At 34.1% G+C, this 23,657-nt stretch overlaps 1 protein-coding gene across 1 annotated transcript in view; it reads left to right on the top strand.

Annotated features, from left to right (window-relative positions):
- Window positions 1-4,032: 4,032 nt before the first annotated feature.
- Window positions 4,033-23,657, top strand: part of LOC132702234 (leucine zipper putative tumor suppressor 2 homolog) — a 134,604-nt gene continuing 114,979 nt past the window's right edge. Inside the window, exon 1 of the mRNA XM_060670749.1 lies at window positions 4,033-4,258. The gene's annotated coding sequence lies outside the window, so the exon portion shown is untranslated. The remainder of the gene's footprint in view (window positions 4,259-23,657) is intronic.

The following is a 23,657-nucleotide window of genomic DNA, read 5'->3' as shown; positions in this document are numbered from 1 at the left end:
AATTGGATAATAATAATAATGAGACTAATATTAATAATAATGCTTCTATCAACATTACATATTATTAAATAACCAAATAAAAATAATTGAAATAATAGTTAACAATAGGCCTTACAAACGCAGCCATCAGGAAAGTCTAGACATTGTTCGGCATTGAATATAAACAGCGAAATTTTATATTATAACACATTTCATTAAATTCATACGATCTTTTAAACAATTCTTTAAATTAGGAATTAATAATTTTGGTTTCATAGTGATAAAAACGTATTATAAATTCATGACTAAAGTGGCGTTTATTCGACCTGTTGCATATTTATATTATTACGTACAGTACATATTTTTATTTAAAGAGAAACGTATTTTGCTGGTGGATTTGTTTTGTGTGAAGAAAATATCTCAATATTTGACAATTTTCTTTCCTCCATTAGAAAGTGGAAATTTCAGTTGTCTGTAAGGTAACTTTTATAAATACTTTTGCAGTGCCGAGGAAATAGAAAGAAATTTAAACATTTTATTCTGACAAGAAAATATGCCATAAGCAGGAAAGCTAAATCCCAACTGGAGCTTCATCAAATGAAAGCTGGCAGAGCTTTGTTTTTTGTTTTTTCTAAAATAGAATACCTGCTAGTATTTTATTCCAGGAAGCTGGGTATCCATCGACCTTGATATAGGTGCATTCTGATATGTTTTAGTTATTTTTATATTAGCTGTGGCAGGTTAATAGAGTATCCTCTGGTGGTCAAAATAAAAACAAATATATTTTGTTTGCTCTTGCTTTATACCAGACGATCTGGAGAACGTCATTCAATCAGCACCACCTGAAGATGTCAATATTTAAGAGTTTCTAAACACAACAACAAAGTTCAAATCAGCAAACCATAATACAAATCGACAGAGATAATCCCACAAGGCAAAAACTATAATTTCTGAATCGCAAAAATTGACTGATATCAATGTTTTGTAGAAGGATAAAACTGTGAAAGATTTGTCAAATGCTACTGCGACTTCAATCAGAAAACAAAATATCTGTAAAGAAGAAGAAAAGTCTCCACTCAATGTTGCCCTATTTGGGTAATCCCCTGGATCAAGACTTTTATAAGAATCTGCTACAAATATATGTTGGAAAGAAAATTCTATTTTCTTAAAAAAAATTAACATGAAACTTTCTACTACTGTATCATTTATGGTACATTTTGTTTCGTGCGTGTGGTCAGCTCAATTTTTATTGTTAAAAAGCTCATTACACTTACCCTGTTTCATTCTTTCTTTCATTTTATAATTTTTATTTTCAGTTTTGTTTCATTAGCTACATCTGAAACTTGCTTTTTTATGTCAATAAACTCATAAAACATATTCTCCTTTTTATTACATTTTTCGTGGATTTCTCAAAAATTTCTTTTTTACAGGACCGTGATAAAACTTATCCCAACAGATGTTTATTCTGCATTAAGCAGACCTTCCCTGAGAAGGACCGTAACGAATATTTGTAGAAACTTGAAATTTTCATTTGAATTGCAATACGTGCGTATTTATTACGAAGGTATTTGACTGTGATCCTTCCAGTAAGTACGTATTTATGTACCTCATTCTCGAGCTTTGACCCTGCGATGCTGTTTTCACTGGATAGTTCAAAGGGTAAGGGTAAATACTTGTACTCTATTTATCTTACATCGATTAACAACATTCTTCTTCTTGTATTTTTGTGTCTTCTGCATAGTTCTTCGATTTGTAAACAACAACAGTCTTTTTTAAGACTATAGATTATATTCGCTGTAGATAAAGGTACGTCGTAAGAATAGAAATAAAAATTTATTATCTTAGAATTAAACATTTTTTGAAGGTTCCTGTTTTTTATCACTAAAATGTGAAGACCGTGGAATCAAGCAGATGTTCCCCTGTTAGAAGAAGGCATGGAAAACAACGCAGAATTTGAAGACAAAGTGGAGACGGTAGTCGAACCTAATTACAATTTAGAAGACGCAATACAGCAAATAACAAAACATTTGTCTTCTGATGCTGAATATTTACAATTTTATAACAAGATGGGGAAGTAGGAGCAGCAATAAAAACAAGTGACATGAACAAAGTTCCGAAGTCAACTATAAGAAAAATTGTTGCAAATGGGATAGTCAACAGGAAAGTGAGAGAAACTGCTGGTACTTCACGAGTTTTTAAAGAGCAACACGCAGATCTAATTAGGCGTATAATCTACGACACTTATAGTGTTTTAGCGCTAGAGGAACTGCATAAAACATTAGTTGTGCCGAAGAGTCGTTGCGTGCTTTTTTGAAGAAAATGGATTTTCAGTTCCAAACAATTAATAAAAGTAAAGTGCTAATGGAATTTCAAATAATTGAACTAGGTGACGATAGTAGCGGTAGTGACGATTTTTTAAGTGACTGATACGTTATTATTATTATATTTAATTTATTGTATATTAATAATTATTTATTGACGTTAACAACCCTACAGTTTTACACAAGTCAGCAAAAACATTGAGCAAAATCTACATATATGTATAATTACAAAGGCACTGCGACATAACACAAAAAACGCTAACTATTATTAAAATTGGTAAAAAGGTCATCAAATGAGTAATAGGCTCCATCCAGCAGTAGTGATTTGACCTTAATAGAGAATTGTCTCTCCGGCAGCTCTCTGACGCTTAGAGGCGATAGATTGAAGAATTTAGGTCCGTCATAGTTCTTATAATTTCTAGTCTTTGCAATTCTTAAGTAGTTAATCAACATATCATTTCTGTTTCTGGTGAGATGGTGGCAAACATTAATTAACAAATAATAATATAAAACAGTTAAAATTTGGAGATCTTGCTCTTGCTCTTACGTCATTCCTAAAATTCAACTGCGTCATCACCCTGATGGCTCGCCTCTGAATCGGAAGAACTCTTTCGGTATGTGAAGAGTGACCCCAAACCAAAATTGCGTAGCTAAATAATCCCTGAAAGAGTGAAAAATATACCATTCTGAATATACTTTGAGAGACCTCGCCGACCAAACCGCGCAAAAAGTACACCACCCTGAAGAGCTTCTTACAAAGACCAATAATATGCTGCTCGAACGTCAATTTCGTATCAAGCAGAACCCCAAGACAGTTCACATGTAATGGATTGTTGTATATTGACTGGCGTAAAGAAAATATAATTTTTTGTGTTTTTGATTCATTGAGTTTAAGTTTGTTAACACGAAACCAATCACTAGCCCCTATCCTCCATCCTGTGCACCAAGTCGTTCTCAGAATGACTTCGACAAGAAAAGGTAGCAAACTATGTCAGCAACATGCTCAGGGATGGATCCTTGGGGTACTCCATGTTCAACAACTCTAATTTGTGATGATTTTCCATCTATGACCACGATCTGCCTCCTGTTGAAAAGATAACTTTGAGGGAATACAACCGAAGAGGGATGCACACCATAACTCTGCAATTTACCAAGAAGAACAGGATACCGGACACAGTCAAACGCTTTCGAAAGATCGTATAGGACTGTGCCGGAGTACTCGCTGCTTTCAAAAGCTGCGTAAACCTGATCAAGAACTCTACCAAAAATGATACTATGTAGAAATGAACGTAGTAAATTCTTGCTTTGTACTAATTTTTTTATGTACATGTTTTAAGAATTGCTCGGCGGAAGAGGTTGAAAACATACTTATTTCCCGCTTGTTAGTGTGTGTAGATAAACTCCTAGGACTGGTAAGGGTCTGGTAGGCAGGGTGCTCTATAAGGGGCTGCAGTTTTGGAGCAACAAACAGATAAGCACGGGGTCGGTTGTAAAAGCACTATATTTCTGGTGCAAGTATACCACCATTGTTACTTCCACTCTTCAATTATCGTTTGTTCCTGAAAATCGTTTCTGGAACGTCGACCGAAACCGAAGGTTGCCTAAAAGTCGATGAAACGGCACCGTCGCTCGAATTTCTCCCCAAAAAGCTCTCTCTCTCTCTTGCGGAGCTAAGCTCGCTTGATTCTGGTTCCGTTTCAGTCGGTCGGCATCAGCAGTCAACGCGCGTCTTCGCTCACGCGCAGGCACCGGTAGTCTATCTAGTGTGCCTCACGCAAACGGCAGTGGGTCACTGGAGACGTTGAATTCTTCGTCGTCGAGACGTCACGCAAAACATCGGCAAGTGCCGGGCGTATACTTCTTGATTGTGGTGCCAGTTTTTGTTGTTTTTCGAGGCTTACGCGTTCGGCGTCGGGACATTTTCGGGAGTTTGGACTGTTTTTTTTTTCTTCAACGAGGTAAGTCGTGTTAGCAATTTCGACGGCTTAAAAAAATAACGAAAAATCGCCTAAAATGTAAAAGTACTTGAAATTTTTGCAATCTATTTATTTGTTTTACTTAATTAAATACACACTATGGGCTATATGCAGGTACATATGTTTCTTCAAAATAAAACCAACTAACAAATACAATAGATACATTTTCTCAGCAATCATTCACCCATTCTTCCAGTGATATGAAAAACTCCTCTAAGCAGTACCTCGATTTGCTCAATAACAATTTTTGAGTTTTTAAATTGGTAATAAGTCTAAGAGAGTCTGGTAAGTGCTGTGGGAACTTTAACAGATGTTTTTCTCACATAAATGGCACAATGCAAAAGATAATGAAATCACAGTCTCTTTGGCTCCGTAAGTCTACAAAAAATGGTAGTCTTTTTAAATGTAACTGCTCCTATTATTATTTTTTGGGCGAATGTGCATGAAGACAACAAGTGCATGATAAAGGAATAGCATAACTTCTCCTCTATTTACAGAATTTCTCAGTTTCCACAACATAAAGCAGTGTACTCGTTAATTTTGTTTGTAACTCTTCAAAAAATCTAAGTTTATGCCCAAGAATTTGACTACTTTACTTTTCCAAATAGAACCCCTACCTGAGGTTACACATATACCCTTGTCCGGTTGTCTAATAGAGAAAAGAACTGCCTGTATTTTACTCATACCCGATATATTCAATGGACTATTAAAAAAATATATATCCTATTTTAATGATTTTGTCATCAGTTTGTAGACCCATTGTTTTACTTTTCTAAATGATTTAATGAAATGTCATATTCGATTTGGCTGTATTATACAGGGAGTAAATGAAACTATTTTTTTTGCAGTAATTTCAAAATTCCCTGTATTAAAATTAAGGTGAATAATTTTATTTAAACACTGTTCTCCTGATATAGGAGCATAAATTTAATTTGTTTTGATTGAACTATAAATAAAACGTAATATTTTAAAGCAAAACTGGACTAATACTAAAATAGATAATAAGAGATTTTCCTTAAATTCTTCTACACATCTGATTGTCTTACATTTTTTGCTAAATTGTTAACAGTTTTTAAATCTTTAAAACTACTGTACGAGCAAAAAAATGCCATGTTGGCCCCTTTCAATCATGTGTGATTGTCGTATCTGTGATAGAAATTGGACGACATATAAGCTATTTTTTATATATATTCAAATGTGACTGTCAATGTCATTTAAAGATATCACACAAAGACTTTAAGAACAGCTGTGAAAACTTGATCCATAAAATTATTTCATGGTCAATGACACGCTTACTGTTTGCACAATTACTCACATATAACCCCTAAATCAGCATTACTTATATAAAACCATGTAAATCCCCTGATGACTTTTGCTTATATTCGAATAAGTTTTGAACTAACTAACCAAAACTAACCAATGTGTGGAATATTGAATATTGAATGTATATGTTGGTATCGTTAATACCCATTCTCGCGATAGGTCAGATGATGATCTTGCAAGATTAGTTCATGAACAGCGTCAATGTCTTTTTGAATAATAACCGATGTTAGACGACCTTCGCGAGAACGAACAGTAAGAGAACGGCCATGCAGTCAAAAGTCGAATTGCTGAAGTTATAAAAATATATATAGATATATATTTAATATATTTGATTCTCTAAGTTTCATTTAGATGCATCATATTCACTTTCTTTACTGGTAATTGTAACAATTTAAGAATTTTACTGGTACTAACTACATACTTGCTCATTTCAAAGTGAAATTACTCTTTTTTATTCTCTTGCACATGAAAAGTGAATTTTGTGTGAAATTTGACATAGAATTCGAAAATGGATAAAACAAAATGGTTTCAATTAAACAAACGAACTTGGTATCTGCTTTTTGACTACAGCAAAGAATACACAAGAAAACATTATGATGGATGTGTGCGAACATTTTTCTTGAAATGAAAAACACTAGCCGTATACAATGGACGATTTTACAACTTACATCTGTCGAAAATGTGGTAAAGAAATATTTTCCGTTATTAAATATGGTGCTGCCATCTATTAGATGAAGAGAATAAGAATACATAGAGCATATTTTCCTCAACTGCTTTATGATGTCTGATAATGAGAAATACAATAATTCATGTATATTTTTTAATCATTTCAAATCAGTACGTTATACAAAAATAAATTGACAGACTAAAAAACCAATGTGACAAAATGACGCAAATTGTGCAAAAGTGTTACTCGCGGTTTGTATCAAAAAATGATAGTTTAATCTTATATTTGCAGTTTTGATGAGGAGCAAAGAATAAACAAGAAAACATTATGATGGACGTGCGCGAACATTCTTCTTCAAATGAAAAGCACTAGCCGTATACAATGGACGATTTTACAACTTACATCTGTCGAAAATGTGGTAAAGAAATCTTTTCTGTTATTAAATATGGTGCTGCCATCTATTAGACGAAGAGAATAAGAATACATATTTTCATCAACTGCTTTATGATGTCTGATAACGAGAAATACAATAATTCATGTATATTTTTAATAAATAAATCAGTACATATTATACACAAATAAACTGACAAACAGACCCAAAAACCAATGCGACAAAATGACGCAAATTTTGCAAAAGTGTCACCTCGCGGTTGGTGTCCGAACAAAATCCATTTTGATCACCTGGTTGCCTAAAAACGTATTTACATGGACCAGCATCTTGCTTGGTATGTTGTCACAAGGCATTAAATGAGATGGCAAATCAAAATAAAGTAACGCTGTCGTGGATACTAGGACACCAAGAAAGTACTGACCAAGGTTTGTGACTGAACAAGAACCCTGTTGTTGACTGGCAAAAACCATTGCAAAGTCGGTCACCAAAGAATAGAAAAAAAAAGAATTCCTGCAATGGTGGAGCGAGACGTCAGGGTAAGGAATTTATCATCCATCCGCCAAATTTACAGAAGACCTGCTAACCTAAAAAAGAAGGTTCGTAAGCATAATGTTAGGGCTCCTTACTGGCCACTGCTGGCTTAAGGGGCCTCATGGGAGTGGCAAAGAAGTGGAATGCAGATTCTGCCAATGCCCCATGTGGATGCTGTGGAGTCTAATCAAGGATAAAGCTTTATAACTATGGATGAGATTACAATTATTTAGTAGCAACGGGCAGGTTATTTGCTACCTTTTACAATCTGAATCTAAATCATATTACGGGGTGTTTAAGGTTTTCCGTTTGAAATTTACTTCCAAACGAACCCGTAGTAAGCGCCTGTCGTCATCAGGCGTCCGCAATTCACGCTCACGACTTCTATCTGACATTAAAGGATAACATTTTAATAACGGATACCCCGTTTCCTAGAGTTATTCCGATTCAGTTGACAACCTTGAAGATTATCCGTATTCGCGCGCCTATATTTCTATTGTTTAAAAACGATATGAGAATTGCTCGTTTTCGCACGAACAAAATTTTTTATCATTAAATTGTTGCATTTCAAAACTAAAAGACTTAAATCCCCATAACGGTTTGATAGTTAATTAGGTTTTAATTTTGACAAGTTAATGCAGCCGTAATGTCCTTATGTTAAGGTACTAATATCATGTTTTAAATTTAACACACTAAATAAGTTGAAGCATGATTCAATCGACATTCGACAGATAGCATCATCCTTCTTTATTTTCATTTCAGTCTATTAAAATTACGAAAACCATTTCGTCTTGGGTGATTGCGCAAAAGGAATCTTCACCGCCAGATAATGGCAATGTTCCCACATCCACAGACCTTCCACCGCAAGGTTTATTTTCCAAACTTCTTGTTCGTTTTTGATAACGACATTTTCCAGTCTACATATTATTTAGATACGACTCTACAAACAAAATGCATAGTACACGGTGAGTCAACAATAGAGCCAAGTTCATTGTCTCATTTCTTTCAAAACTTATGAGAAAATGGTTAACACAATTATTTTAAAATATGCAGGGTGGCGCAGAAAATATTATTTTTAAAAATGGAACATCCTATTTTTAAACTTTGTTTTGAATTCCTTTAAAAATTATCTTTTTTCGTAATAACGATACACACCTAAACCTGATAGTTTTTACGATATTTAAATTTTCCTAAAAAATATTAGTTTTCACGCTTACAAAAAAGTTACTATAGCGCCACTATTTTGGTAAGTATAACACTGATATTTGGCACTAGCGTTCTTCGAAGATGACATAAAAGACGGACTCTGAGTTAGATGCTACAGGGTGTTCAAAATTAACGAATAGAGGAAGGATAAATATTGTAAAAGTTAAAATAAATGGCAAAGTATTACAAGTAGGTATATGACATACTTAACAATAGACATCCAAAACGTAATTCACAAATAGTGCATTTAGAAAAATGTATTTGTTATTGATCACGCTTTTTCAGCCACCCTGTCTACTTTAAAATAACTTTAAATCGCGTATCCCAACAATGTTTACAATTTTTGTATTTACCATTTTCTCATAACGTTTGAAACCAATAAGATAATGAGCTTTACTCTATGGTTGGCTCACCCTATATAAAAAGAGCTTTTTTATCATCTTTGTCAAAGATGATTTTCTTCTTGGCAGAAAACGTCGTTGTTACATGTAAGCCATAGCCATTTTTTGTTTATATATTCGATTGTTGATTAATTATACAATTACACTATACTATACAGTAATACACATCCTCAACTTAGATGCACGTTCCTCAGTTTGAAATAAGGAAAAAAGTTTCGCGTCCGTGTCGAAGTTTTTTTTTCATTTACCTCCCACAACCTTTAAAATAATTAATTTAACCACTCCGACATTGTAAAATACTCTCCGGAAATCGAAAAGTTTAAGGACATATCCAAACTTACCTTCAGAAATGTAACATCAACGAGATGTTTAAAAGTGTTGTACTATTCCAGATATTGTATTTTTGATCTGTAACAATTATATTAAATTTCATGTAATTATTTTAAAAATGGTGGGAAATAAATAAAAAAAAAACGAAAAATAAATAAATCAGCATCTGTACCTTAGGATTCGTGTTCGTTGTTAGTAAATCAAAACTAATTTATTTCTATTTCTGCTTTTATTGCTTTGTTTACAGTGCTAGAAATAAGGTAAATTTTGTTCAGAAAGGAAATCTTATTAGTCCCGTGCTTTAATTAAACACAAAGCCGAATTATTCCAGACAGTTCTTGGAAGGGCTAAGGCACTTATTCCTAGTTACAACATAGAGGTGATTTAGGATAAAGAGTTTTTACTGGAGTTCTAGACACACGATTTATTTTATTTTTTTTATATAGCACGCCCTCTACATCATTTCATTTTCGAATTCTAGGAAAGAAACCAACCCAATTTTGTTCCAGTTTCTCTATACCTACTCTTACCGGCAGGAAAACATTTAAACAACCGAGTAGGGCGTAGCAGTAACGCAGGATTTTATATAAAAACGCACGAACGAAATAATTAGCCGTTTGACAAGCGGCGATGCCGTGCAGAAAATTTCTCCGATCAGTGAAAGCACCGTGTTTGACCGCACAAATAACCCCGGTTGCGTTAATCTTTTTTGCGAGCGGTTATCATCGTCAACTGCCCGGCGTCGCGAAAAAAGGGAAACGGATTGCTGCTCTAAATCACTCACGGTTGAGTAAAATCCGCACTCACACATATGGCGTCGCATAAAAACTTTAATATACTACACCGCTTCCTTCTAATGGACGTATTATGTTTTACGACAACGTAGGTTAAGGCGGCTTTACATTTTAAAGAAAGCCGGCTACCAACCTAAGCAAACAATTAAGAGTGGAAAAGTACTCTTCTCCTCACCCTTTTGGCCATAGTAGAGGTTTTATTGCGTGGAGGGGATCCTGCAACATAATTCTTTGTTCTCGAGGATTTAGTATTTTTTTATTGCTCGAATCCTGAAGAACTAATATAAAATAAATAAACCAAATTTCTAGATCAATTGAAATTAGATCTTATGAGGCTTGCTTTGCTGGTTAGCACATTATGCCCAGTTAAAGCCAGCATCATATGGTAAATTGAAACTATTTATCCGTAGTTTAATAAAAAAATTGTTTTTTAAAAAATTTCATCAGAAAAACAGAATTAAAGAAAGGCGAACAAGGGGCTCATAAATAAAAAGGAAATTTCCAACAAAACTAATGTGAAAGTTTATAAATCAATTTACAGCAGTAAAATTGGATTGGCAGCGATGAAATATTTGAGAAGAAGAAAATATATAAATATAAGAGTTGAAGGTTAAAATTGTCTGTGTGTTAAATTTATGCTTTTGTGTTTGAAACAATAAAGCTATCTATTAATATTATGACTGTCATAATCGCCCCCACTACAACTGTACCCTTAAATGGAATAAAAGTAATAAAATTGAAGTCATAGATTCAAATTTCAGATGTCAAGAGCATATTGAATACGTCTCTCACAAAATTAGAAAATTAATCTGTAAATATTATCAACTTACAGAGGCTATGACTACAAAAATGCTAAAAAAGGTGTACTGTGCGTTATTTGAATCAGTACTTAATTACTGTACCATTGCATCGCATATGTCTTGAAGTTGAAGCTTGTGTATTATAGTATAGATTTATTTCATGATTCCCAAGTATTCCAATTAATCAATTGTATATAAAATCAACGGTAAGATTAAATAAAAAAAATCAAAAATTCTTGAACAAAGCAATTCAAGATGGGACGAGGCACGCACAAAATAATAACTGTATTATTCCAAATGTAAGACTATTTAAAATGCCGAAGATATATTTTTTATACGATACCAAAAATATTTAAAATGTTACCAAATGAATTTAAGATTTAAAGTAAAAAATAAACTCAAACAGTGAGTAATAAATAATAAAATAACTTGGTTCTGTACTTAGTACGGATTGTATAACTATATTGTATAGTATCTGCCTATTATTGTCACACGTTCTATAAAACTCATTCGTTTTGTATCTCTCATATATTTGGTTGAAGCAAAATTAACTTTTATTCAATAGCGATGCTTAAAGTTAACTATACAAGGTGATTCATTAATATACTTCCTCGACTTAGGAACATGTTCCTCAGCTTGAAATAAGAAAAAAGTTCAATGGGTAAGCGAATGTGTCAAAGATACTTGTTTTTAATTTACTTCTCACTTTATAGCTAATAATCTTTAAATGACATATTCTTTAAAACAAAGAATAATTTGTGAATGGCATATTGCACGATATTATTGTGGGATAATGTTATATTATAATTAATGTTGTTGGAAATAAATTATTATTATTATAGTTAAATAAGAACAAACGTTGTTCAGATTTTCACATAAATATATTTAAATGACAGCTGTTTCGGCAACACCGTGCCTTTATCAAATGCGAATATCAAACGGTACCGATGTTTATAAATACAAAACAGGTAGTAAATTGAGATATTAACAAGGGGGATCCATTCAAATCCAGTTGGTCATTAAGTAATACATTCGAACCTCTCATTTTATTAATCTCCATTGCTTCTAGTAAATTTAATTTTCTACTTTTTGATACAGTGTGTAAAATATCGAAATTGTCGTCAAAATTGTGTTTTTCTAAATTTAAATGTATAGCATAATTAGAATCTGAACTATTGTTTTTAAATGATCGTCGATGTTCGTTGATACGTTTTTTGAAAGATCTACCTGTTTGTCCAATATAGAACAAGATCCGCAATTTAATCTATAGACTCCAGAATTCTGGGATCTATTAGATTTAGATTTATTGTTTTTAACAAATTTTCCTAGGGTCTTATTAGTTTTAAAAGCAATTTTGAGGCCACATTTCGAGAGATGATCTGAAACTTTATTACTAGGTTATGTATGTTAATGTTTTAAAACCTTGAGATTCAGTAATAGAGCGGGGATATATATAGAATTCAAAGTTTTTTGAAATTGTTTCTTAGTTAAGATTTTATCTATCAGTGACGGGTCATATACAATGGATATGATACTGACTTCTCCACGGCCTTCGACGGGGTTGACCATGCCATTCTGGTAGGGAAGCTCTCAAGGATTGGAATCTTTGGAGACCTTCTAAATTGGTTTCGCAGTAATATCGCTAATCGAAAGCAATCAGTTAAAGTTAAAAGTTACATTTCGTCAGAGACTGTTGTGACGTCTGGTGTCCCACAAGGATATCAGATTCCTTTTCAATGTTTTCATTAATGACTTAAAAAATATTTTTTGCATTTGCGGACGATTTAAAGCTCTTTAAGAATAGAATCACGTAGAATCACCTCTTGACTGTCATCAATTACAGGAGGATCTTGATAGGTTTTCTTTGTGGTGCAGAAAGAACAATTTAACTCTTAATACAAACAAGTGCAAAATTGTAAGCTTTAGCAAATCCAGAAATCCAGTAACTTTCATCTATGATTTGAACTCTGGATTGCTCGAGAGACAGAACCTAATTAAAGATCTTGGAGTTTGTCTCGATTCGGGGCTCACATTTACATATCACATTGATTTGATGACTAACAGAGCTATTCGATTGCTTGGGTTTGTTTTTCGGACTTTGAAGGGTTTTGAAAACATCTTTACGTATATTGAGCTATACTGTGCACTTATGCGTTCAATTTAGAGTATGCTAGCTGTGTCTGGCAACCATACTATGCAATTCACGAGGAAAAAATAGAGCGTGTGCAGCGTAAGTTCCTTAGAGGGATAGGTTTTAAATTGGGAATGTCATTTGAGGAAATAAACTACGACGAGATTATGAGGCTTTTGAATATGACATGTTTGGAGAGTAGGCGCATATTTTATGACATCTCTACAACATCTTTAATAACTTGATGGATGCATCAGATCTTCTGGCATCGGTTGGTTTTCATATCTCCTATTAATGCAAGAAATAAGACTCTTTTTAACATTGATTTTCATATAAATAACGAACTTATTGATTTATTTTCTGACTCTCTCGGTAATTTTAATTGTAAACTAAAGAAGACCGTTTTTAATCAACCCGCTGCCTTGTAAACTTGGTAGTTTAGCAATTGTAAGTGTTGTTTGGATTAAGTATTATTACTCGATTGACCTATGTGGGTATTATTTTTCTTAGGTTAAACTATAAAGTAAATGAGGTTAATTACAGAGATTAGGAAACACTGTATCGGTTAAAATATTTTGGTAAAGTAACATGCAAAGAAAACGGTGGAAAGAAGAAACATGGGAAAGATCTTGAAACGGAGGGGTAGAAGCTAAAAATTTAGAAAAGAAAATAGAAAAGAAATAGAAAAGGCTGAAAACTTTTATAATTAACCAGATTGTATGCAAGAATGTCGCCCTTACAACCTACATTATCATTTATAAGTTAGGTATTAAAATAAAAAATATAAATAATTTTTTCTTGGGCATTTTGTGCAGTAAATAGAAAATATACAACGCCCAAACTGAGTTAAATTGAGAGAAAACGTATAGAAAAAAAGAGGAGTAGGCGGAGTCAAAAATAATATACAAGAAATAGAGACACACATGTACAAAAATTATTAGTCTACACTGGGTATATCTCCATTAATTTGTTACCCAAAAAGTTGGTATTTTTTAAATTCTACTTTAAAATTTGCAATTTTCTGCAAGCGAATTGTACAACATAATTGCATCCTAACCAGCGAAGTATGATATTTAGGAATTGAAAACACACTATCATTTCTTAAATTACTACATGAACGCCTCTGATGACATAACTGAAGCTTGGCTTTGAAGGGGGAAGGGTTTATAATAAGCCGAGGACTAAAATTTGGCAAACGCATTCCCACTTTTAACCAGGCCAATTCTTTTATTTTTTTCTGACACATGATATATACGAAGATTGCAAGCAAGCCTGCCACAACTATTTTGAATTTTTTTAATTCGAATGTGCTCGAAGTTAAAATGTGATAACACTGAGCTTTCGCATAGATTAGATACGTTCTATTGTTGTCGTGAGAAAATGTCTGCTTGAATATAAAAATTTTAAGTTAATAGATGCTTTTTATTTAGATTCTTAACATGATCGCGAAACCTCAGCTCCGTGTCTAAGATGATTCCAAGATTTCTAGAAGAATCAACAAGATTTAAGAAAATATTATTAATTTCCAAAGAACTAAAGAATAGTGCATAACACTTACTTGCATTTAATTTAAGATGATGTTCCAATGATAATTTACAAAAATTCTCCAATTCATTGTTAATCATTGTGTTAGTTTTTTAAGCATTATTGACAACAAAATGAGCATGGAGCTGTTCATCATCAGCGTAGGCCTGAGCACTGCAAGCAACTACAGATTTTAAAGTACCAGTTGTATAAATTATGAAAAATAAAGGTTCCAAAACGCTACCCTCGACGACGTTGTATGGTCTGTTCATAGATATAAGAAAGTGACCTAATGCTTTTGAATGGGATTATCCAAGGGTGGTTATTAACATACAATGCAACAAGAATATTACCTAAAGTTTCGGAATTTAAGTTCAGGTAAAATTGTGGTATGTAATAGAAAATAATTTTATACCTACCTGTGTTTAATATTGGTATACTACAATGTTTATTTGACTCTCATTGAACGTGGTGCCAGCAAGCAAGCATCTTTAGAAGAAACGGCCACATTGATGAAAATTCCAACATCGACTGTATGGAAAATTGTGGAAAATCCCATTTCGGCGAGGAAAAAAGAAGCGATGCTGACATTTTCTCGAGTTATACGAGGAACAAAGCGTGCCTACATTAGATATCTTAATTAGGAGGCTTGAAAAAGATGAAACCGATGTTAAATGTGGCAGAACTACCTTTTGGACAACACATGGGTTTTAGATTTAAAAAAATTGACAAAAGGCAAGTTTTAATGGAAGGCCAATTATTAACTTGGATGAAACCTGGTTCGACACTTATGATACCCCGGAAAAGGGTGGGGTTGACTCAACTGCATGCTGGCTCTAAAGATGGTTGGATTCCAAATGGACTTTCTCTGTCTGCGAAAAATTTTAAAGGTTCTTCTCTGGATTACCATGATGACACCACCGCTGATTTATTTGAAAGTTAGTTTAAAAACAAACTAATTCCAAACATTCCTCCTAATAGCGTTATTGTAATGGACAATGCAAGTTATCACAGTAGACAGTTGACTAGAACCCCTTCCTCATGTGACACAAAAGCAACAATCCAAAACTATATGTGTAATAACGACATTCATTTTCACGAATATTATACCAAAAACAATTAATTGAGGTTCTACAAAGCTTGGACCTCCAAAAAAAAAACGTCTGTGATAATTATGCAAAAAATCTAGGGCATACAGTTTTAAGGCTTCCACATGTTTGGCACCAACTGAAATCTGCCATTTTTCGTAACCATGTTTTCCCCCGTGTATAGAAACCGAAGTTTTTAACATCCCTCCACAAAGTTGGGCAAATTCTGTTAAACATATAGAAAAAGCAGAACAACCGTATATCGATATTGCAAATAATATAGAACAAATAATAATTAGAACAGGCGATGATAGCGATAGTGATGAAAAATAATTTGTAATTTTATTTTAGATTTAAACATAAATACGCACATAAATAAATAAATATTGTTTAGTATCTTTCCTAACAAAACCACAAATAATTAAATTCTAAGCAAAGTATGGACCGGTTCGGCCGTATTTCATTCCTACAGCTTGCTCGGGTCTTTCCTTAATTCGTATCAGTTAGTCACTTTCTTATATCTATGAACAGACTTTATCATTGTAATTTATATTCTGAGACCTGTCATGTAAATATGATTTAGATAAATTTAAATCTGAATTGTCAAACCATTGATTTAACATTAATTTATGATCAATGGTGTCAAAAGTCTTTGAAAAATCCAATAAGATGAGTGCCGTAACTTCTCACCTGTCATAGGCCTCAATTGTTGCTGTGCTGTATCCTTGGTAAAATTCTATTTACGATCATGTATTCATAAATTGGCTTGTATACTTTTTTTTCCAAAATTTTATAAATTTCTGTAACGATACTGATAACACGCAGATCAGAAAATTTCTCCGGGTTAGGTTTTTTAGGCAGAGGTTTGCCAACAGCACACGCCACATTTGCGGAAAATAAACCTGCTCGATGCAAGAATTAATAATATTTCTAATGTAGTGATTTGGGCAGAAATTTCGTCTACGCCGTAAGCATTAGAACGCAAATTAGTAGAAATAATTGGCCATTAATGGCAGCACTTTCTTTACTCACATATAGCGGATTTTAAAATTAATTTGGTCCATACTTCACACGTTCACTGTATATAATATTGTGTTGTATTTTATTTTTCTTGTTAAAACTTATGTTATTATATTTATTTGCATTCAAAAATTGACTATGACTCTTATGCACCAAATGCAGTAAATTTTGATCGATGAAGCACGTAATCCTAAAAAAAATATAAATCGTCAGCAAACAACAACAACGGAAAAATGAAAACCCCTACGAACTTTTCATGCTAATGTGACGATTGACGTCGAACCTACGTCATACGAAAATAAGGGCGATCAAACATTACGCAAATTTCGATAACGCGTTTCAAGAGGAAGCAGTTTATTAAGAGTCGTTTAAGGAATAGCGCAATTAAATATGCGCACATCTCCTTCTAATGATCTCGCGTTATAAAATGTAAATAAGACCGAATATAATATATTATAAATAGAAATAACGAACGTCGGTGAACAGCCTGGTTTATTTTGAGCGGGCCGTTGAACTCTTTGCGTCGTGGTGGATCTTGACTGCGCAAAATAATCCGAAACGAGCTCCGGAGAATGTTTTTGCACAATCATAGCAACAACAAAAAATACGAGAGCTTTCGTCTCGATAAAGTGGAGAATGGTTTTTATTTACTCTAACCTGCACGTAATTTAATTTAAAATTACAAAAGGAATAATATAATCAGGAATGCTAAAATTGGTATCGATCCTGAGGGTTGGTTTTTGGTATTAAGGTTCGAATTTTAAACTAAAATTCTTGACTATCTTAGTTGCAATAAACAAATAACGTTTGTAATTAAAAATTTACAAATATTTGGCACATGCAATTATGCTACATGTAGTTATCCGCAAAAAGGGGCCGAAGGCAATTTAGAAGTTCAGCCCCAAAAATATTTATAATCGGAAGAAATTACCACAAAATTATATAACCAAATATAGAAGTAATAGAGAGAAAAATAATCCATAATCCACCGTATTACCCATCATCCATTGACATTTAAAGATTTAATTTTTTAGGAACACTATTGTATATTACATATAGGTTATTCTTCTTCTTCTTGTTTCTATGGGATCATTTCTCGCACGAGACAGCCTCTTCTTCTTCTTCCAGTGCCTGCTGCATTCTAGTGAAGGTTGGCAATCATCCTTTGGAATTCCTCGCGATCTTCAGTCATGCGTATTAGATTTACGGCATCACGTACATGGAACCAATCTCGAAGGTTTTTCAACCATGAAAATCTTTTTCTACCCTGCCTTCTATCTTTCCTTCCATGATCAGCTGTAATAAGGCATATTTTTGATTCTTAAAAATGTGGCCAAAATAGGAGGCTTTCCTTCTCTTGACAGTGGTTAGTGGTTCTCATTCTCTGTTCATTCGTCTTAGCACATCTTCGTTGGTCAGACGATCCGTCCATGGTATTTTAAGGATCCGTCTAAAGAGTCACATTTCAAAAGCTTCCACCTTTCGCATGCTGGAGACCTTCAAAGTCCAGCTCTCAGCCCCATAAAGTAGGGTAGTCAAAACATAGTATTGTGTTATTCTCCAGCGTGTTTTCAGGTTGAGATCATTACTTGTGACAAGCGACTTTAATTTAAAAAACGTGCTCCTAGCTATCTCTATTCTTGTCTTAATTTCTTCATCTGGGTCCCACTCGTCATTTAGCCAGCTTCCCAAATACTTAAAGCGGTGTACTCTCTCTATGGGTTGGTTATTAATTGACAGCGACGCACTGTTAATACGAGTTTTAGATATTACCATGAATTTCGTTTTACTTTAGTTTATTTTAAGTCCGTAATTTTCACTGATAGTATTTACTCTGTTTAATAGCTGTTGAATATCTTGAATGGTGTGGGCTAGTATTACAGTGTCATCTGCATACCGAATATTGTTTAGGATTTTCCTATTAATTTTAATTCCAATTTCGATGTCTTCCAGAGCCTCCTGGAAAACACATTGTCAAAAGCTTTTTCGTAATCTATGAAGCAAGCTATTACGGTTGTCTGTTGACATCCACAAAAATTAAAATTCATATATAGATTATAAGAAAACGAGCATAGTGAAGTGAAGAAGCGAATTTTGGTTTGGTTTTTATCTGCTTTATCTAAACATGGTCCTTAAACTATGTGACAAAAATTAATCTGACTCAATGCTAAGTAGTTTTTAGTTTTTTGGAAAGTAATTGACTACTTGGAAATGAAATTTTTAAATTTCCTTGTTCCTTCTATATAAATTTATCGATATGTTTCTTAAAACGGAGATGTGTGTTAAACTATAATCCCCGATTTTTTGCTTGTTTTATGCTCCAATTGTAATATTAAATGAATGCAGTTTTAATGTTATTCCTTGGCTTGGCATTTAACTGCAGACCTTTTTAGAAAATGCGACTAAGCGTTTTAGATCATCATTTAAACTTTCTTGGACAGCTACTGCTTCATCAAATTAAAGTGTAAATCGCAAAAAGCAGCTACCCGATAATTGAGCCTTGGGGTAGACCACGAAATCAAATTTCCCAAATAGCTTTTAAGAACTTCAATCGCGCTCTCCAAGAAGCCAATAAAGTACAAAATCGCTCAAAGTTACTCCTAATTTAACTTGTCAAGTTTTAGAATGACAGGTGCAGTTGTCCGACCAATATCATCAGCAGGTCGAAATATATCATCGGTAATGCTTAACAACGTAGTTGTTACCACTGAAACCTGGCCTAAAACTAGACTGGTGCCCTGGAAGCTTTTTAAGTGTTCCTTTATTTGACAATTCATAATTTTTTCTTCAATTTTTGAGAGGAGGGGTAATATGCTAATAAGTAAAAGTTCACTATACCGATGAGGATGTTTTTTTAGAGATGTGGATTACCTTGGATATTCAGAATTATATAATATTAGTAATAAAAATTATTTGACAGCTTAATAGTATCATATCCGATTTATTTCATAGTCTCCGGTAGCTAGCGATTTGGCTTTAAATAAATGTTTTTTAACGGTTTCTTCACCAACTATATAAAAACTAAAAAATGAAGTAAAATTACTCTTTAAATGTTGTTTGTAAAATCAAGTCACGTTTTTATCAACGGGTGATACAAAAACGGCATAAATTACCAATATTATTAGGAAAGTTTAATATGTTCATTATTTGTGGAATATATATAAATTCTTTAAGTTTTTCCCAGATAACCTCAAATCGTTCAAATTTTTATTTATACTGTACTCCGGATAGTTCGTTATTTATAGCAATATTAGTTTGGTTTTTAAACTGTTTAAAGATGTTGCGGTTTACATCAGCTTTGTTTATTTTGTATTTATTTCGGGCTTTATTTTTCATTTTAATCATTGCCTTAATTGTGAAGGTGGTTTTGACATTTGTAATGTTGTAACCCAGTGCCTCGTATGTAGCTGAATGTATATTTTATGCATTTGTATTCTTCTTCTATATTATTGATTTCTATCTGTTGAATTTTTTGGTCCACCCTAGTGTTATATAATATTCTTGTACTAATCATGATAAATCTTGGTGGTGTTACCTCGTTTGCCGGTTCTTCTTCTCGTTTGGTATTGTCTGGGTTTTGTTTCCATTTATTAATTTATATTACCTTTCCTTTAAAAGTGGTAGAAGCACCTCCTTGTACTCTTGCGTCTACGAATTTTAATCGAGATTTTTGTCAATAATGCTTTTAAGGTGTCTTGTTTTTTGTGTCCATAAATACGGATCTGAGGATGTTGACCATTTAGAACCGTCACCTGATTTTGTTCGCATATTAAACTTTTTTCAATGTCTCCATATTTTCCGACGACTCGGACATTTTCCTTTCTCCCAATTCTAATGTTCACGTCTCCTAAAAGTATTATCTCTCTTGACGTTCCTATTTTTTCTATTTCTTGATTTAGATGTTCAAAAAATGGGTCTTTATTATGGACATATTCGTCATCCTTAACAGCAGGGATTCCCAATATAGTCACGTTTCTGCCCAATACTTTGAGATTCATTACGGTGGATCCATTAACAATTTCGTTTATTTTTTGAGAAGGTTGTTAAAGTGGAACAATTCTCTTTCCATTTTCTTTGCTTGTCTCGTCTTTGTTTTCTGTCTTACTCCTGGGCTTGCGATTAGGTTTTTTAGCAGAAAGCTTTTTTACATAGACCAGAAAGCTGGCCTGCTGCTACAACACTCCTCCTTTATCCGGACTTGAGCCTGGCAAGTACAGCTTTACAGCTTACAGCTACTCAACCATAGTACAGCTGAACCAGGTGGCGTAATCTATTATTATTATTATTATTATCAATTATTATTATTATTATTATTATTATTATTACTATTATTATTTTTTATGTAATTGTTTTCGGTTATATTTTAACAATATATTATATTTGTTGGCGTTCGAGGCGCTGCCTACGATCGAGTGACGTGACAACGTTCCCGTTCGCCGGTAATTTATATTAATAGCGAACTTATCTCGTATTATTTAAAAGGCGACCCGGCCCACCGAGAATTAAATCGAAAAAATGAATTTACATAGAAATAATCTTAAATGTAGGTGACATTACGTAGAGAAATTTGGTGTGGGCGGGCGACGCGGGTTTTCGGATGTAGAAATTGTCTTTTGTCCGCGGCACGGATTCGTGTATTCGTCGCATATCGTTGCCAAACTTTTTATGATCTTTACGGTCGTTCGGAGGCGTAAGGTGCCTACGCATCGGGCAGCTTCACTTTACGACGGTTCCTCAACTGTTTCTTTTCCGACCTGCGAAGAAAGATCTTTATCCCGAAAACCGGCAACATAATTCTTCGGTTTGCGCTCGTTATCAGAGCATAAACCGACTCGGTAATATATACGAGAGAGTGGTGAAAAAGTCGAATCACGCCCACGCCCTATCGCGGAAACGCAATTCGCAACCGGATATGAGGTGTCGGTTTACTTTGCTGTCGACAAGCGAAACGATCGAGATTGAAGAAATCAATGACGTTGTACTTAGAGCAGGGGCGGCTGGTGCATCCTCGATGAAAAAATTCCCGCAATTTATTCATAAAATTGAAAATACAAGTTTGTTCGCCTAAATCTATATTGTCAAAGTAATCCCATCGACTGCGCCACATTTATGGCAGCGCCGGATCCATGATACGATTTTTACGTTTCGGCTGCTGAAACGCGTTCCTCGTAATGGTTTTTTGACTCGATTGAACGGAAAGTAGTCAAAGGGGACCAAATCAGGTGAATTCGGTGACTTTTGGATGGTATTTGTTGCATTTTTTTTATCAAAAATGTGCAATGGTGCGTTATCATGGTGCAAAATTCACTCTCTTCAGGCGAATCGTATCACGTGAACGTCTCATCGCTCTTTTGCGTAACCAACAACCAGTTTGGATTTGTTCTTCGTTAGTGAAGTGAACCGCTTACAAGAAGTACTCAATAAAATAACAAACATCAGCCGTCAATATGACTTCAAAATCAATATCAGTGAAACAAAATTCAGGATAATTTGAAAGAAAATAGGTCAGATGTTCGACCTTATGATTAACAACATACATATAGAAAGGGTTTTTGCAGTTCACTAATTAATGGGGACTAGAATCACTCACGGCAAATTAGAATTAGAATAGAAAAAGCAAGGGCCGCCTTCAATCAAATGACTAAATTGTTTCAAAGTCACAGTCTCAACATAGACGGCAGACAAAATGACCAAAAAACAAGTACTGCAACGAATGCAAAAGGATTTGGAAATAATAAACACCATCAAGAGAAGAATACTGGAATACCTTGGATATAATATGAGGAACGGAAGTAAATACTGCCTTTTCAAATCTGTTCTTCAAGGGAAAATCTATGGTATGTTTCTCAAAATCACCAACCCAATTATTTAGACCTGCCGCTAGTCATTATAGCTATATATGACGAATAGTTGTAATCCATGAAAACCTTGAGCATTTTTTGACTGAAAACGACGTAGTTTTTTGGTCTCGGCTCATTTGGGGAACGCCATTCACTTGCCTGATGACATGAAAAATCGCAAATAAGTTCAGAGATATATGTATTCTTCGCTACGTCAATTTGCAAATGTAATGCTACGACGCTAAAATTTAGAGAGAATGTCAAGAGCAGATGCACCAACTCAACAAAAAAAATCGAAATGTTGAAGAGTTATTTCCTCCAAACTAGAACGTCTTTCGTATGGATAGAATCCAGTTTTCGGTGATAAATGTGTTGGCGGAGGAAGTTGGTGTAATATTATTAATTTTTGCTTCATTCCTTGTTTGCCAGTTATAACTAACTAACCGGAATATAACTAACTTTAAACAAAAAAAAACTCTCTCACTCACTCTCTTCAGAATCAGAACTAAATTATATCATTGTCATTGTTGTCGTCTTCGTCGGTACTAATTGCAAATGCCGCAATGTCTGAAACATCACATATCTGTCGTCCCAGTTTCCGGGATTACCCTTTCCGTGTGGTTGATAATTTTTTCAGTGCTCTGAAGACTTTTTCATATCGATAAAACTTCCGATGCTGTCCCCTCGACCAGAAATGTATTGCTTGTATTTCCTCTTTCACTCAGACCATAAGATTTCAAAAACATTAAACTGACAATAGTGTACCGGAAGTCTTAGTATTTTGTGACATAGAGGTTTCACATATTCGTTCAGATAGATTTTTTAATTGTTACAATTTTTTTCTACAGTGCTCCAAATCTCATCTCTTCTTTGGGAAGGCAACCTCTTTTTTCTAAAGCTGCAGTCGTATTTGTGAGGTGGGCTGACAACTACCTCGCCACCTTTAAAGGGTCTTTCTGGTCGTCTGGTGCCCGTCAATATTGAATCCTTTGCTCTTCGGGCTGATCTATTGCGATAATGCCAAAACATAACTTGGAGATGCTCGACATAATATGTTTATACGCACAAGCGAATTATTTCGAGACGTTTCCAAACAGAATTCGTCCAGATTTTCAATTCAAAACTCGTCGAAACTGGTTCGTTCTACCGCAAGAGGGATTCTGTGGGGCGAAAGTCCGGAAATAAGCATAAGTCGACTCCAGTGGGAATCTATAATTCATAGAGTTTTTCACAAAGGATAGCTTTATCTATATCACTTTACTTACATATAAAATCTTTTAGAGGGCGATCCTCTAACCAGATTGGAGTTTTTGTCGGGCAAAACGCTGCTCCAAT

The sequence above is a fragment of the Cylas formicarius genome, unplaced genomic scaffold, assembly GCF_029955315.1.
Source record: "Cylas formicarius isolate icCylForm1 unplaced genomic scaffold, icCylForm1.1 PGA_scaffold_5__7_contigs__length_24384050, whole genome shotgun sequence".
NCBI lineage: Eukaryota > Metazoa > Arthropoda > Insecta > Coleoptera > Brentidae > Cylas > Cylas formicarius.
Note: the sequence above shows the minus strand (reverse complement) of the source record. Positions and strands in the feature narration are given on the sequence as shown.